Source organism: Callithrix jacchus, chromosome 3 (genome assembly GCF_049354715.1).
Source record: "Callithrix jacchus isolate 240 chromosome 3, calJac240_pri, whole genome shotgun sequence".
In the NCBI taxonomy this organism is placed as follows: Eukaryota; Metazoa; Chordata; class Mammalia; order Primates; family Cebidae; genus Callithrix; species Callithrix jacchus.
The window spans coordinates 167678972-167697326 of NC_133504.1; positions in this window are offsets into that span (position 1 = coordinate 167678972).

Genomic DNA, 18355 nt, shown 5'->3' on the forward strand with positions numbered 1-18355 from the left:
GAAAGGGAGAAAGAAAGAAAAAGAAAAAGGAAGGAAGGAGGGAAGGAAGAAAGAAAGAAAGAGAAAAAGGCTAGCAGCTCAGTAAACCAGAGGGCATGGGCCCGAGGTTGACTCTTGGGTCCCCTGGCTCCCCACCTCAGACATGAGGGCTTAAGGGCTGAGAGGCCGAGAAGAAGATGGAAATGGTGCTTTGCTGGTCACTTAGAAAATGTTTTCGTTATCTGTAAGAGTTAGCTGGAAAGGGTCAAAATATGCAATTTTTCTTTCACGATTTCACGTAATAAGTAATGATCGGGATTAATGCATACTTGTATAGGTATTCACCCCTCCTTTCCAAAAGACTGTGATCCATATGTTTGCTAGGAATTGAGTGTTTGAAGTTGTTTACATTTTCCTCCATAAATGATCTTCCAAAAAATAGTTTCCTAGACTGGGCCTGTGGCTTGTTTAACTCTTAATCTTCTTTTACGTTTTCAGCCCTGAGATGATTGGGAAGTGTGTCCCCTCTAAATCTCAGTGTTGGAGGCAAAGCCTGGTGGGAGGTATCACATCAGGGAGGTGGATCGTCATGAATGGCTTAACACCTTCCCCTGGGCGTTAAGTGCATTCTCATTCTACTAGTTAAAGCAGGAGCTGGTGGCTTGAAAGGAGCATGGCACCTCTTCCTCTTTGTTGCTCCCTCCCTTGCTATGGGACACGCTGGTAATAACAGTCATTTCTTGAATACTTGTGCACTAGGTGCTGTGTACAATACCCTTTGCCTTCCTCCATGATTATCAACTTCCTGAGGACTTGCCAGAAGCAGACGCCGGCACTGTGCTTTGTGTGCAGGCTGAAGACCCTCAAACCAAAAATAACCTCTTTTTTTTTTTTAAAATAAATTACCCAGTCTTGGATCTTCCTTTATAATAACTCAAATGAACTAACACAAAACCTGTTTTCAAGCCAACCAGTCTTCATGTTAAAGGCGTGTTCCTGAGAACAGATGTGTGTTCAGGTCCAAGTGAGATGGGTTCCGTCTGGAACCACGGCGGCTTGGAAGGGATAGGGGTTACAAGCAAAGGGCAAGAGGAGGTGGACAAGCAAGTGGGTCCACGTGGTGTTTCCCTGGTAAATTCCTATGGGAATGAATATTCATTGAGTGCCTGTTACATTCCAGGCCCTCCACAGACACTTGTCAGAATGATTCCTTTCATCCCCTGAATTACCCAGTGATGTAGCCATCATTAGCTTACTTATCCCATTGTAGAGATGCAGAAAAGGCAGCAACTTGCCCCAAGTCCCAAATCTGGTAAGTGGCAGAGCCAGAGCTTGAACTCCGGTCTCTATCATTCCGAAGTTTCTGTTCTTTCTGTTTCCCATGTTATAGTTGGCTCTACCCACAGAATGGAGGGGAGCTCCCTGTGTCTTTGACCTCTAAAGGAGAGATGGCATGAACTCTGGTCAGCGGCTGAGCAGCAGTTCTCAACTGGGGAAGGAGTTAGCAATGAATAAGGGAATATCAAGGAAGTTCCAAATACAGATTGGGCATCCCCGATCCAAAAATCTGAAATCCCAAATGCTCCAAAATCTGATTTTTTTTCTTTTTCTGAGAGGGAGTCTCACTCTGTCGCCCAGAATGGAGTGCAGTGATGCCATCTTGGCTCACTGCAACCTCCGCCTCCCTGGTTCAAGCGGTTCTCCTGCCTCAGGCTCATATGATGCCACAGGTGGAAGATTCCACACCTGACCTCATGTTATGAGTTGCAGTCAAAACACAGGTGCATACGGTGAAGATGATGTAAACACTACAGAAAAACTGCCCAAGACAATATGGTGAAAATGTATGGTGGGTTTATTGAAGGACCAGAGCTGTGTGCCTTCATAACAGAACAGGAAATCATGTCAGTTTATAAAATCAAAGAGAGACCCCCTAAGACAAAAAAAAAAAAAAACATTGTTACTAAGGCCAGTGATAGTGGAGTAAACATTTGAAAAAAAGCCATCCGCCAGCAGGCCTCTTCATCCTTGGAGCACCTACATCCTCAACCCTCAGCTGTCTCCAGTGTTTCTTCTCACCTAAAAAATAGAGCACAGTGTACAGTAACGTTTTAATCAAAACACAGCATCGCAGGTGGAGGCGGAACGCCTGCTGTTATCTCTTGTTGCTGCTGTTTCACAGATGATGCAGGAATTCTCTGCATGCTGCTGTGCTGCTTGGTTACCCTGAACACTCTATGTTCTCACTGCATTAATGGCGTGTCATGTTTTTTACCTTAAGCACTTACGTGTGAATAAATGTAAGAAAACAGTTGTGTCTCAGTAGCATCTAAATTCGGAGGCAGGAATGATGGTGATGCCGAATAACCACAGATTGTCCACAGGGGTGGCTGAGCCTGGGACACCTTTGCTTTCTGATGGTTCAATGCACACAAACTTTGTTTCATGCAGAAAAATTGTTTAAAATATCATGTAAAATTACCTTCAGGCTATGTGCTTAAGGTATATACAAAACATAAAATAGTTTTCTGTTTAGACTTCGGTGCAATCCCCAAGATATCTCATTATGTATATGCAAATATTCCAAAATCCCAAAACATCCCAAATCTCAAACACTTTCTCTCCCAAGCATTTTGGATAAAGGACACTCAACCTGTATTTCTACCTCTTCTGCCCATTCCCAGGTGCTCCTTAGGTGATGGGTCATAAACCAGGGGGGAGGTTCATATTATTTTCTTGATTTTGTAAGTTGCATACATCATGTCTGACAGCCTCACAGTGGTTAGCAAATTCATTCCCCTCTTTTCAACTTCTCAAGCTCTGTGTCTTCAAGAACTGAACAAGAATTCCACACGAATTAGTGATTAAGAGCTTAGGCTATGGATTCAGCACAACCTGGGTTCAAGTCCGGGATCCTTATAAGCTGTGTGAGTTGAATGTCAGTTTAAAAATTGAGATAAGAATTGTTTATACAAGTTATGAAACTTATGAGTTCATTGTGAGAATTAATAAAGAAAATATGTAGAAAGTACTTAGCATAGTTTATGCACATAGTAAGCACTCATTAAATGCTGCAGATGAACTGTTCTGGCTTTACTATGTGCCAGCTATGGGATCTCATGCAAGTTTTCCCATCACGAGGGGCTAGGCCAGGCTGCTGTAACAACAATCTGAAAGCATCAGTGACTGACAACAAAGAGGGTCCATTGCGGATTGGCTGAAGTTTGGCTTCTCTCATTCTCTCTAAGATTCAGGGCGTATCTGGATCATCGCAAGTCTATGTGGTGGATGAAAAAGACAGATGGCCAACCACATGCTGGAAGACATCTGTCAACTCTGTCTACATGTCACTAGTCAACACAAGTCTCATAGCCACTCCTGACTTCACTAGTGTAGGTAGTGGATTCAATACCTCCAGGGTGGGGTATTGAAAGGAAGAAAATCATAATGTTTTATCATAGTGTATAATTTGCCAGCTATTGATTCTGAGCCCTACCACTCTCGGGCACATCTTAGGCACTTTTGAATGAGAACCTTATTACTCTCACTGCTCTAGGGACCCCTCTGCTCTCAGTTTGCCATAAAGAGGCATCAGACCCCAAACGCCCAATTGTGCCTTATTTAGCTCAACATCTGGAGAGACTCAGCTGTCCCACATATTTGCTCCTAAATCACTGAATTGCTCACTGAATTGGCCACTGAGCCACCTTTTCCAGACAGGAGAAGAGGAAAAACTTATTTGTAAAGAAAAAGAGAAGGCTCCTCTTGGCCAGGCTGAGGCCTCCTTTGGAGATGGGCCATAACAAACAGAGATTTATAATGACTGGGATGCCCTAAACCGACAGTAAAATGGAAATCCACGGGGTCAGCAGCAAAGGGACTGTGGAGTCAGAAGGCTGTCATCGGCCGGTGTTGTGACCTCAGACAAGCTCCTTTGCGGCTCTGTGCCTCCGTTTCTTCCTCTGTAAAAGGCAGGTGGTGGTGGTGGGGATAGTGACACTCTCAAAAAGCAGAGATGAGAGTAAAATATAGGATCCATGGCCAAGTCACAAACTATAAGCCCTATTCCACAACAGTTTAACAAAATGGTGAAATCTAACACAAATAGGATAGGCTATGCAATATATTTGACTTTCACAATAATTTGATAGTAAATATGGAAGGAGTTGAGTGCCCAAAACACAGGCCATATTCCCAGTTCTTGGAGATCTTCAGCAGATCACAAAAAAGAGAAAGTTAGATCAGTTGGGTGTTCAATTTGCTGGCAACCATTTTATGCCATGATTTAGCATTAGTCATGCCTGACTGAATTTTTTCTCTAGGAAATTAGATGGAGCATGTAAACACAAAGGGACAACATGGCCTCCTGGAAAAAGCCCAAAACGTACTGAGTCTTCGGGCAAGATTGAGGGATCAAAGGCCAGGTGGGCTGCCTGCTCTGCTGCTTGGGCGCCATTTGGTATCATTTCCGTATTTCACTCAGTTGGCGTTGCTCAACTTCCACTCCCTCCATCATCAAAAAGTATTTTTAGAGCCTTTCATTACAGGAAATCTTTGACATTGTTCTCAGGGCTGGTCAGATGGGGGAAGATGTTTTCCATTGTCAGTACATCCATAAATAAAGACTAGCAAAAGCATCTTTACATCTTGGAGGGCAGATTTACTCTTATCTGATGCTGCATTGCATATTGAACCAAGGGAGGGGACCAGAGCAAAGATGTGATGATCTTTCTCACTAGTGTAAACATGGCTCAGGCTTCACCAAGTACATGGCTTCCTATAAACATTTCCCTCACTCCCTGAGACTGGGGTGTGGGCTCCTGCTTTGTGTTCTTATGCTCACCACTGTCCCTGGCCCACTGTGTACCCTATGGACTTAATTAGGTAAGTGTTTGCCCTGTGTGAGCCACTGTTTTAAGTTCTTTAAGTGTGTTAACTCATGAGACTGTTACAACAATCCCTTTTTTTTAGATGGGAAAACTGAGACACAGAGAGGCTGAGTAGTTTCCCTAAGGCTGCACAGCTGGGGCTGTTCTAAGAATTAAATGAGTTAATGTCTACAAAGTGGTTTATGCAGTGCCCAACACATGGTAAGTACTCTAAAAGTGTTTGTTAAGTGAATATGCAGAGTGTAGGCAGAGCCTTACTTGGGTCTGATTATGTTTGCAGCAGGTAGGGGTGAAAAGGCCTGGTTTCCAGTCCCCTGCTGTGCCTCTGCCCTGCAGGGAGATCTTGGTTGGCTGTTTGACCTCTCTAAGACCTGTGGTTCTCATCTGTAGAATGTACCTGATGATGAGAGAGACTTTCTCAGGTCAAAGCATTACTGGTTGTGTAACACATGATAGGGAGTGCAGGCCTAGGGAATATCACTAGATGATTTACCATCCACATCCAATTTTTAGGAATGGCCTTGGGGATGGAGGCCTGGAAGTTTTTCCTCCTGAATTCAGAAATGTATCTGATAAAAAGGAGCTCATTTCAGAGACACGTGTTTCCCTAGAACCTTGTAACCAGAGGCAGTGATAACATCAGAGGCATGGTTCAAGAATGTTACAGTGTGGAGGAATCTTTAAATGCTAACTCTAATGTCACTGGAGAGGCTAAGAAACATAAATTCTGCCTCTTGGAGTCTTGGGGCATAGCTGACACTGGAGAAAGCTGGTAAAACTGGCAAACCTCGGGGAAAAGGCGGGAAGGAAGTTGATGGAGGAGAATCAGCCACCCGGCGTGGTAAAGACCTATATCTTAGTCTGTTTTGTATCGTTATAAGAGTACACCACAGACCGAGTAATCTACAAAGAAAAGAAACTTATTTCCCATGGTTCCGGAGTCTGGAAAGTCCAGTATCAAGGTGCTGGCCCCTGGAGAAGGACTTCTTGTTGTGTCATCCCAAGGTGAAAGGTAGAAGGGCATAGAGCATGAAAGAGGGAGAGAGAACTGAGCTCACTTTTATAACATGCCCACTCCCACGATAATGAGATTATCTATTCATGTGACGTAATCACCTCTTAAGGATTCCACTTCCCAATGCTGCCACATTGGGGATCGAGTTTGCAACACATACATTTTGGGGAACACATTCAAACAATAGCAGCTTGGATTCCCACTCACACTCCCCTTGAATGTAACACTGCTTGCTACCATTATCCACGATACTAACTTTGCCAAGTCCACCCAGCCCTTCTACCATTATCTCACTTGACCAGAGGCCGGACAGTAACGGATTGCCCTCCACTTGACAAATCACTGAAGAAAGGCTCAGAGAGGTTCAGTGACTTGCTCACCTTTTACAACCTTGAAGTTGGGGAGTTATTTAAACTTGAGATTCTTACTCCCTAATTAAGGTTTCTTCTCAGCCCTCCACAGAGTCATGTATGTGACCTTTTCCATTTCCCTTACGACTTTGGAAAAACTGCTTCTCACTTCCTTCTTAAACTGGGCTCTACTAATATCAGCCCTTCTTAAAGCATTTTCCCGGCAAGGCCCATGAGGGAAATGTGCCCCTTACTGTTCATGTTTCCATGGTGGGAGAGACTTGAGCCCATTCCCGGGAGAGAAATACATAGGAGAAACACTTCTGTTACTTCCCACTCTTTTTTTCTTTCTTCCCAGAAAGATAAGTAACTTTCTCAGAGGGGTCTTCTCATAGGGGTCCTGATGGTCTTTTACTGCTCAGTTTCAGAGCACCCGGTTCTCTGGAGGCAGGCATCCTTGGCTTCCCTGTAGAACCAGACCTGTGGTTCGGGGCTTCAGCTCATTTTCTGGAAGATGGTTTATCCCTAGGTCTTCAATCAAGAGGAAGGTATTCAGATGCCCAATAGAGTCTTTGACAGAATCTTCTTCAGGTCCAGACAGACTGCCAGGAAACACACTGCTTTTTTTGCTATTTCTGGTAGGTTCCTCTGTCTATCTCTCATTTGGATTAGAATAGACCATGCCCTTTTCCTGAAAACACTTTTTTCTTTTTTCTGCTTCTGATGCCCCATTCATAAGGGTTGCCTCCCACGCTCACTTGACCTCTCTGTCTCAGTCTCCTTAGCAGAATCCTCCTCTCACACTTGCCTTTGACTTTGAAGTCTGTCTTGAATCCCATTTTCTTTACTGTTTATATTCTCTCTGTGACTCCACTAGTCCTTTGTTTGAAGTACTATCTACATGCTTTTCCTACCTATCTCTTCGATGCTGACCTCTCCAAAACATGCCAGACTCAGCCAACTGCCGGCCTCATGTGAGCCTAATGAACATTGCTCACTGCAAAATTCCCAAATCTGGATTTCCTTAAGTAGCTCATCTCACAGTCTCCCTGTCTTGGTAAAACCACTGAAATCTAACACGTTGCTTAAGTGAAAATCTAGGTGTTCTCTGGATTCCACTGTCTCTCCCTTAAGTTCCACGATCCATCGAGAAGTCCTATAGGCTACTTCCAAATCTTCCTCTTCTATTTATGTCCTCTACCAGTGGTTCGTAAATGTTACAAACCCCAAAATGATCTGAGTAAGCCTGTTAAAACCAAATTGCTTGGCCTCAACTTCAGAGTTTCAGTAAGTGCAGGGTGGGGCCTGAAATGTGCATTTCTGACAAAGTTTGCAGACACTGGTCCTGCTGGTCAGGGGCCAGGCTTTGAGAACCACTGTCCTATACAACATTACCAGCCTATCAGGCCTCGCATGGTCCCCACCTAAACAAATGACTGCAACAGCCTCCTAACAGCGATCTGTATTTTTCCTCTTACTTGATTGCATGGATTTTTATTGTGTTTTCTGACCTTTCAGTACTTTTAAAAAAATTCCTCCTTTAGGAGTTTCACTCCCTGAAATTAGAACCTAGAAAACTCAAATTCCCAGATTCCTTTGCAACTAGAATGTGAGCTGGTGACCCAGGCTCTGCCACTTGGTATACCTGGGAGAAGCTGATGTGGCAGCGGTGAGCAAGCTGAAGAAAGAAAGTCAGTGAACACTTCTTGTTTTGTGGGGGCAAAAGCAGAGGTAACAGACTTTGGAAGGGACCAAAGCAGAGTTCCACACACAGAATTATCAGCAACGGGGCATCAGTAGTGGGGCTATCCTCCTTGTGGTTTCAGAAATTGTCCCTGGACCCTTGACAGAGTCCCGTTTTTCAGGACCTTCAGATCTGTGAGCTTTCCAATATCCTTTTAAGATAAGTGTCTTTCTGCTAAACCAGCCACAGTCAGCTTTGCTGTTTGCAACTAAGAACTCTGAGTGGTACATTTTTTGGAATCCATTTTCTACAGTAGAGCTCATACATGCATCTGATTCAATCACGCTTGAGGGCATATGACCTCCTCACCTAGCACACAAAGCCCTCCAGGACCATGCCTCCCCTTCTCTGGCCACCTCGTCAGGTGACTCCCCCCTCCTTTCCTACTTTGACAGAGCCATTGTTCCTCTCCTGAAACATGCCATGCTCATGCCCTGCTCAGGGCCCTTGCACGTACTCTTGCTTCTGCCTGGAGGGGCTCCCACTGGATCTTCAGGTGCCTGACCTTTTGTTTTCCATTTAGAGCTCAGATTGCTCAATTTAAATGAGCAATCTCTGTAGACATCTGTTTCCTAACTACACAATGCAGAATGGCCAACATATCATAGCAGTTTGCTTTTCTGCAGAGCAGGAATCACTGCTTGGTATTTTTCTTATCCATTAATGTTTATTGTGGGTCCCTCATGCTCCCCAAAGAAGGTAAACTCCATGAGAGCAGGAGTTACGTTCACAGATACTTTCTCCCAGTCTGTTGCTTGTCTTTCCATATTCTTAATGGTGTCTTGTGAAGCACAGAAATGTTTGCGAAGGTCCAACTGATCAATGTGTTCTTTTACAGGTCACACTTGTGGTGTCAAAACTATGAAATCCTTGTTTATCTCAAGGTCTTGAAGATTTTCTTGTATACTGTCTTCTAAATGTTTTCTTGTTTTAGTTCTTACATTTAAGGCTCTGATCCAATTTGAGTTACATTTTGTATATAATGTGAGGCAAGGGTCTAAGTTCATCTTTTTGCATGGGATATCTGATTTTCCCAGAACCGTTTGTTGAAAAGACTCTCTTTTCCCCAGTAAATTATGTTGCCCTTTGTTGAAAATCAGTTGGCCAAGGCCGACTGGCTCATGTCTGTCATCTCAGCACTTTGGGAGGCCAAAGTGGAAAGACTGCTTGAGGGCAGGAGTTTGAGACCATCCTAGGCATCACAGTAAGACCCTATGTCTATAAAAAATGTTTTTAAATTTAAAAAGTAGCCGGGCATGGTGGTATGTGCCTATAGTTCTAGCTACTTGAGAGGCTGAGGGGAGAGGATTACTTGAGCACAGAGGCGGAGGCTTTAGTGACCTGTGATCATACCACTGCACTCGACCTGGTGGCAGAGTGAGATCCTGTCTCTAAAACAACAAACAACCAACCAAAATATAAGAACTTACTTCTGGACTCTCAATCGTGTTCTATTGATCTATGTGTCTATTTAATGATTTTCTTTTATATCATTTGTCTCTTTAATCCTTCTGAAATTTATTTTGATTCATAGTACAAGTTTAAAGCCCAAATGAAGTTTTTTCCCTTCAAACGAGCTAATGAAGATCCCAGCATCATTTATTGAATAATTGTTTTTTTTCTCATTGATTTGTCCCATTTATCAATGGTTAAAAGACATTTACCAAAATCTCCTCCATATTATTCTGACTGTCTCAGTTCTTCCCACCCAGCATTTTAGAAGTCTCCAGTCCTCTGTTGTTTGACCAAATGACAAAAATTGTCTCTGCCTCAGAAGAGCTTATGTTGGCAAATACAAAGGGGACATGGATATGTTAGGACAATAAACATAGGACAGATATTTGCATTGGACTCAAGGAAGATTAGTGCATTTGTGGAACAGTAACTGACATGAAGGGATTCTCAGGGGAGTTTTGTGTTTACTCTGGGTGGGGCCACGGACACTTAATCTAAAAGTCACCTCTACTCAGATCACTCCTACCTGTTCGTCTGACACCATTAATCTGATGGTGGTTGTGGGGTTTTTAAACACTAAATGACTGTGAAATTCTGCAGAAAAGTCCACCCACTCCAACAGAGTTTAAAAGTTCAACATTTTTGTCAATGAAGACACCCAACCAACGCATAGTTGTAAAATTTCCAGAAGACCTAAGTCTGGGACGAGCAGTGTGTATGACAGGTGATCCAATTAAAGTTCAATTGGTCTTGACAGGCTGGAAAAACTGTTGAAACCAGAAAGATGAAATGAAACTCAGAAAAATGTAAACAACTGCATTTTGTCTCCAAAAAAAAGAAGGTAGGTTGAGGGAGACTTGGTAAAAAGAATCTGATATTTCAGTTGCCTGAAAACCCAATATGATTGATCTGACTTGGACCTGTTCTGTTTGCAAGGAACAGTGACATAAATTCCACTGAAGACATATACAAAAGAGTGAAGAAATTACAGGGAGGGAAGGGAGAGTGGAACCAAATTCAATGGCTCGGTAATCACAGTCAGGCTTCCCCAGCCTGTCACCCAGGTTATACAATGAAACTGCATTGCACGTGGGGCTAGATCAAAGGCAACAACAAAACAAAACATTATAAACCTTGAGGTTTAAATTTCCAAAGTCATCAGGTACTGGGCTGTGTGTGGCTCAGCCTAGGAATTAACGTACTCTCTTTTTGCATTTCAGCTGTGGCTATCTTCTTTCTGGGATTTAGAAGTTTGGAGGATAAGAAATAAAAGACTTTTTAGGCTGGGCACAGACGCTCACCCCTGTTATCCTAGCACTTTGGGAGGCTGAGGTGGGCCGATGACCTGAGGTCAGGGGTTCAAAAGCAGCCTGGCCAGCATGGAAAAACCCCGTCTCTACCGAAAATACAAAAATTAGCTGGGCGCAGTGGCACATGCCTGTAATCCCAGCTACTTGAGAGGCTGAAGCAGGAGAACTGCTTGAACTCGGGAGGCAGAGGTTGCAGTGAACTGAAACCATGCCACTGCACTCCAGCCTAAGTGACACAGTGAGACTCTGTCTCAAATAAAAAAAAAGAAATTTCTTCCTACCTCTCATGCTCTTTCCCTCTATAAAGAAATTGAAAGAACTAAATCATCGAGAATTTTATTTAAATCTTGAGTTGCGTTTTGCATCTTGTTTATACCTATTATGGAAGTGATTTCATTAAAAATTCAAATTGCCTGAAAACTTTATAGATATCTTGTACCCTAAAAAATATTTTTATTCTATAGATACTGTTTTGTGGCCTTTGGAAATTTAATGCATAATAAAAAGTTTATCTTTTCATTGGATATTTTTCTACAATAATGTCCTTTGGCTCTTTTTAGCAGTGAACTGTTTTTTTAATGTGAATTCCTTTTTTGTTTGTTTTTTGAGATAGTCTTGCTCTGGTGCCCAGGCTGGAGTGCAGTGGTACCATCTTTGCTCACTGCAACTTCCACTTCCCAAGCTCACGTGATCCTCTTTCTTCAGCCTCCAGAGTAGCTGAGACTACAAGTGTGTGTCACCATGCCTGGCTAATTTTTATATTTTTTTGTAGAGATGGGGTTTTGCCGTGTCGCCCAGGCTGGCCTTAACTCCTGGGCTCAAGCGATCCACCCGCCTTGGCCTCCCAAAGTGCTGGGATTACGGGCATGAGCCACTACGCCCAGCCTTAATGTGAAAGCTTAGTGGTTATTTATTTCTGTGTAACAAACCACCTCAAACTTAGTGGCTTATAAAAATAACAACCATTTAGTCACTTCTGATTCTGTAATTTCTGTAGGCTCAGCAAAGAAAAGCCCATCTCTGTTCCACATGGTGTTGGCTGCAGTGGCTCCACTGGAGCTGGAAGAACCACTCCCAAGATGGCTCCACTACAGGTGACACAGGGCCCTGGAAGTCATGCATTGGAGGGACTCTGGCTTTTAGCTTTTGCGAGACAAGGGTTTTGAGCACAGGAGTGACGTGATGTAACTTATGTGTTAACAAGATTTCCTTGGCTACTGTGTTGGAAATAAATTGAAAGAGGGATGAGGTGTCAAAGATGGCACAGAGGGACCGGTTAGGAAGTGACTGCCATAACTCGGGGGAGAGACAAAGGCAACTTGTACTATTGAGGTAGCAGAGAGATAATGAGATGAGATTGAAGTTGGATTAACATTCGTCTATGCTGGCTTCTCCTTATTTAATTGCATTATTATGTTATGTGAGTTAATTTCATGACATATGTTATATGAGTGTAAGGTTTGAGGCAGTCATGAAATAGACAAATACTGTGCCTGTAATCCCAGCACTTTGGGAGGCTGAGGTAGGTGGATCACCTGAGGTCAAGAGTTTGAGACCAGCCTGGTCAACATGATGAAACGCTATCTCTACTAAAAATACAAAAATTAGCCAGGCATGGTGGTGCCTGCGTGTAATCCCAGCTACCTGGGAGGCTGAGGTGGGAGAATGGCTTGAATCTGGGAGGCAGAGGTTACAGTGAGCTGAGATTGCACAACTGCACTCTAGCCTAGGCAACAGAATGAGACTTTGTCTTAAAAAAAAAAATAGACAAATGCTTCTTGAATGCCTGTTCTTTCTCCTGTGCCTGCAGTGCAGGAAACTCATTGGATACTCAAGAAGTATCTGTAGGTTGACCCAAACAGTTCACTTAACTTATGTAACATCTGAGCACCTACAAAGGAAGACCCTGACTGTGTCCTCTGGTAAGGGATGTGTGACACTGTGAACACTTTGCAATTTAGATTCCTTCACGATATAGCCAGCTCTTCCCATCCAAGAGCCTCCTACCCCTGACTAGAGTGTAACACAACCTAACGATCCTGCTAAGCCACCGTCTTCCTCTCTCCAGCCTCCCACTGAAGGCCCCACAAATGTGGATTGAATCAACCGCATCCCATCGGCCTTCACGCTGGTTGGAATGATGTGGAGTGAGATGCCTTAGATCCAGTTCCTGGAGGCCTCTGAATGGTGGCATATCATCCCGGGCTATGTTTCTTTTCTCTTTTTCTCCCTTCTGGGAGACCCCGTGTTCTGCAGCTGTTCCATCAGCCGGCTGCCCCAGCTGCCAGATGAGCAGAACAAAAGATTCGACTTGGTGACTACTCACATCTGTACTTCTCAAAAGCAAACAGAACAGACGCCCTTAGCCGTGGGGCTCCCGGGCTCAGGGCAGGGGAAATGTACCCTGAAGGGGGAAGTTTCCTTTCTAAGAGCTGACGGAGCCACTTAGCGACGGCAAGGAACATCGTGAAACAGAACATTAAACTTTGATGAACTGCAAAGCCTCAGAGGTTTAAGCTTCGAGTCAACAGAGATGTTCTAATCTATATAAACACTCTGCATGCAAATTCCGGCACAGCTCTGGGCCTTATTTGGATGGTGTTTTTGACCGCTTCCCTCTCAAGAGGGGGCTCTGAAGGCAAGAAGAGATTCTACTAGAAGTAGAGTTGAATGGCAGGAACTGGAGTCTGGGAAGGGAAAGGGGAGGAGAGGATAGGGAGGGGGTGGTGAAGGAACACAAAACTACAGCTAGATAGGAGAAACAAGCTCTAGTCTTCTACAGCTCTGTAGGGTGTCTATGGTTAGTGGTAATCTATTGCATATTTTCAAACAGCTAGAAAAGAGGAGTTGAATATTCCCAGCACAAAGAAATGATAAATGTTTGAGGGGTTGGAAATGTTAATTATCCTAATCTGATACTCATACATTGTATGCAGAGATTGAAATATCACTCTGTACCCCATACATATGTGCAATTATGTGTTAGTTAATAAAAAATGCTGTGGTTTTCTTATTAACTTTGGGGTAGGGAGCATTCCTGGGTATTCTGGGACTGGCTTGGGTCCTGCCCTGGCTGCTGGGTTGCAGCCTGGCCTTCCTGGGTCCTGCACTCACAGCTTCTTCCCATCCTCAGGAGGGCAGTAGGAAGTCTCTGAGTACTGGTCTCATCCCTGGCCTGCCATTGCCTTCTTTCTCCTATAGGACTTTAGCCAGGGCCCAGAGCTGGGTTAGAGACCAGAGCTGGAGCAGGAGCATCCACGCATGGATAACAACTGCAAGTGCAAACTGATTATTTACTGTGGGCCAGACACACCCTCCGAGGACTTATCCTTTCATTTAATTCTCAGCACAGCCCAGAAAGTAGGTAGGATTATTGGCCTTGTCTTCCAGACAAGGGGACTGAGGCCCAAGAGAGTAAAGGGAGTTGCCCTGGGTCGCACAAAGCCAGGATCTGTCCCAGACAGTCTTATTCCGGAGCCTGGATTCTTAACCATCTTCACAACCTGCCTGGCTCTCATTCTTGGAACAGAAAGAGGAGATGAATCGTTCAGAGACGTTAAGGAAAAATAAAGCAGGGCTTTTTCTTGCTACGGTAGAATTCTCCTCTGCCACCCTCAAATATTGCAAACATTTTATTTTATTTTTTGTGGAGGGGGTCAGCATGCTAGCTTCTGCGTGGGCATCCATTTCTCCCTGTGGCTCCAATTCTGGCTCCAGGAGCGGTCCTTGACCCAGACCTAAGTAATCAGAACATCAGGGTGGTGCTAGATCCAGACCTAATCAATCAAACAGTAGGGTAGTGCTTGACCCAGACCTAACTAATCAAAATGCTGGTGACCATCCTGGGAGCAAGTCAGGCCAATCAGAGGCAATGTGATTTCATGGGGGGGTGTGGGGGGCTTTTGTTTGAGCCTCCAGGGTACTAGTCGTGCTCTTTTGTCCCTAATTGTGAGCCAGGGAGAAAGAATGTAGCCCCTACCCATTAGGAGCCATGTTGTCACCACAAACCGAGATCCAGTCTGAGAATAAAATCAACGCAGGGAGGAGAGCCAAGTTGGGGGAGAGTGACACCAGATCCTGACCTCATCCTTTGAGCATCTGAACCAAGCCATGTACTCTTCAGTTATGTGTGCTCATAAAATGTTATTTTTGCTGATGTCAGTTTGGGGCAGGTTTACGGCTGCTTATAACCAAAAGAATCCTAGTGGAGACGTGAGGCCTTTGGTACATTTGTGGTTCGTGCCACAGTCCGGGCTGTCACTGGGCAATTGAGGAGGCCCCCGTGTCCTCTCCCCAGCGTGCAGCAGCCTGAGGGATGCCAGTCGAGGCGGCGGTAACAGTCTTAGCAAATGTTTTGTGACATTTACCTAGCACTGTTGCGAGTGCTTTCATCCATGAGTTCACTGAAGTCACCACTGTCTCTACTGTTGTAGATGGAAACTGAAGTCCCAGAGACGTTGGAGAACATGAGCAAGATGGCACAGCTTCTAAATTTGGGTGTAGTGGGGCTGGGTTCCAAGGCAGCCGTCATCGGGGGTATGCTCTCAGCATTCTGCTCCACCCCTCTCATGACCTACAGCCAGGGAACAAAGGCTCCAGGTGGGTCTGTGGGACACAGGCATCTTTGTAGACTATAGAGTCTTTTTTAAAAAATTCTTTAATTCTTAAAAATAAAGTACAGAAATATGAGTGAAAACCCAACGGCCTCTGGTTAAGGAACCACAGGAGCAGAGGTAGACTCCAATCTCTTTGGCTTTCAGTCTGACTTACTGATCTACCCATGTCACCCAGAGGAACAGAAAACAGAGGCCACTGTGGTCCCTCTCTGTGTGATGCCAGGCTCCATTGCCCTCTGCCTGTCTGCCTCATTTCTCCAGGCTCTGCCTTGCCCAGACCCCAGCGGAGGCGTACTGAGTGCTCCTGGGTGAGGCTCACCTGCTAGGAGGCCTTAGCCCAGCCCCCCGGGAGGACTCAGCTTCACTGAGCTGCAGGCTGTGACTGGCTCTCATTCTGTCTGCGTCTCCAGCTGGGAGCCCGCATGCCACCGTGGATGCTAAGTGTTCCATGAATGACTAGAAAGGGGAAGCCTGGAGCTTCTGCTTTGCTCCTGGCCCCTCCCCTGTCCCAGTACCCAGCCCCCTGGTCCCCCACAGAATCCCAGCTTTTTAAAAAATCCCCAATAACTAACGAAGAAGCTCAACCATGGGCTGGGCACTACACTAAGCACTTAACTTGAACTTACTCTTCAGACAACCTTATAAAGGAGGAATTATTACTCCCACTGCCCATATGAGGAAACTGAGTCTCCAAGAGGTTCTTAGAGGGCAGTGGCTGGAATGTGTTGGAGCCAGAGACTGGGTTCTGTAGCTGTGTGCCTGTGAACACATGCCGGGTCCCCAGCTCCTGGCTGCTGTGATGTGCTCCCGCCTCTCGGAACCTCAGGTGCTGGCAGCTACTCAGTTGTCCTGAGCTGGCCCAGTCCTTTGGATGTCCTGGATGGTTGGCTATTACTCTGTTGGCCCACCTCCCTCCTTCCTCTTGGGCTTAGAGCAATCTCAGGTGGTCCTAATTATCTCCAGCTTCTTGCCTAGCGCTTCATGGAACCCCTGAGCCTTGCTCTTCCACAATCCTGCTACCAATACAGCCAAGATTGGCCCTCAGGCCTCATTCCTTCTTGTTATTTGGGGCATGAGGAACAGATGGAAAAGGGGCTGCTTCTAAGCTGCTCTCTAGCATCTATGAAGTGGCTCATGTGCTCCAGATGGGTCACTCACATGGGGCGGCCTCTGCCCCCAGCCCTGGGGCTCATTCTAAACACACTCTGTGGAAAGACTCAGACTCCAGAGCAGTGACATTTCTCTGGCTGTGTTTGGTGGGGATTACCACTCCCAGCCAACTCTTGATTGTCTGTGGGAGAGGAGAAAGGATAGACCACTGACATCTCCAGGTAACCCTAGAATTTAGTTCCGCCAACATCTCTGAGGTGCTTCTGTTGAGGCTCTTTCCAGAGCAGCTACCAAGAATTTAAATCCATGGGCTTGGCTTTCACATCCTCTCCTCTTTTCATCCCTGCTCTGCCTTTTTTTCCAGAGCCAGAGAAGCCCCAGCATTGAACAAGGAGAGGCAGGGGCGGCAGGAAGATTGATGTAGCCAGGCATCCTGCTGTAAATAACAAAGCCCAACTCAGCCTGGCTTCAACAGTGGAAGGTATTTATTTGCATATGCCAAAATGTCTGGAGGTTGGGATGATATCAGGTAAGGCTTGCTCCAGCAACAAACTGAGGTCGTCAAGGCCCTTTTTCTCTCTGTCTGCCTCCCACAGTGTGGGCTTCATCCTGAGGCCTCACACAGTGGTCCCCTGGCAGTTCCAGGGTCTCACCTCATAGTAGCAGATAGCTATGACAGTGCCAGACCTTCTGTGCTCTAAGGGAAGATATGTCTTCTGGTAGCTTCTACATATGTTTACGGAATCACACTCCCTCATTGGTTCAGACTGAGCTGCATGCTCTTCCCCAAGTCAATCACTGTCAGGAGGAGGGTTTATTCTTGTTAGCTTAAGCTAACTGGGGCCCATCACTGAATGGAGGTAGGATCAATTCCGATCAGTATGCATGGCTGAGACTAGGGAGGGCTGAATCCCCCAAATGGAAATCAGGGTACTTTGATGGGAGAAGGGAGGTGACCCATAGGCCAGGTTGATGGCACCCAGGTGACAGGTCACACATGTTTTCCAAAGCCATTCTGTTTTCCTCTGTTAGATCCGTAGGAAAACCTATGTGTCAACTCCAGCAGCCAGTCGTTATATTCCATGTTTTACAAACAAAGCAAGGAGGCTTGGAGAGGTACAGTGACCTGCAGCACACCCCAGCCATACTCGGCAGGACCTGGACTTGACCCTACACTGCTTCTCTCCATGGTACTCTGATGGGCAGCTGGCAGGTGGCAGCTGGCAGGGCACAGGGAGGTCACAAAAACAGTGTCATCTGCTGCATCCCTGACGATGGATTTGTTTAGAGCCAAGAAAGAAGTTCAAGGCTCATAGATGGAGAGTTTAGAAACCAAGGTCACCAGAGGGCAGGGAGTGGGATCAGCAGAGAGTCTACAATGAGAGGGTGGGTCAGGACGCATGCCTACAACTCGGGGGACAAGATCTCCCCCAAATCCTGTCAGCTGCAGAACATAAAGCTGGGGTGGGAAGAATCCCAGGGGCCTGTGAAAGGAGAGAATTCCAAAGCCTGTGCCTTCTCTGCTAAGCTTGGCTGCTGACCTTCCCAGCCCACAGGCACCCGCTTCGCCACCATCTGCCTCCCTCAATGCTCCTGTGGGGAAATTACTCCTGAGAACTTGGAGCATCCTACAAGGCAGGGGCACTTCGACTTTTGTCCTGTCCCCCATTTGTGAGGCTTCTCCTGAACAGACAAGCTTGTTTATTTCCACAATTTTATCTAGTTCTGCAAGTGACTCTTGAAGACGTTTACATGGTACAAAGACAAGTTTTGGATTCAGCAGTGTTTGGATTTCAGTTTCAGGTCTACCACTTATGGGCTGTGTGACCTTTCCCGATGATGAAACAGGCACACAATAGTCCCAGCCTCAGGGCCACTGGGGATAAG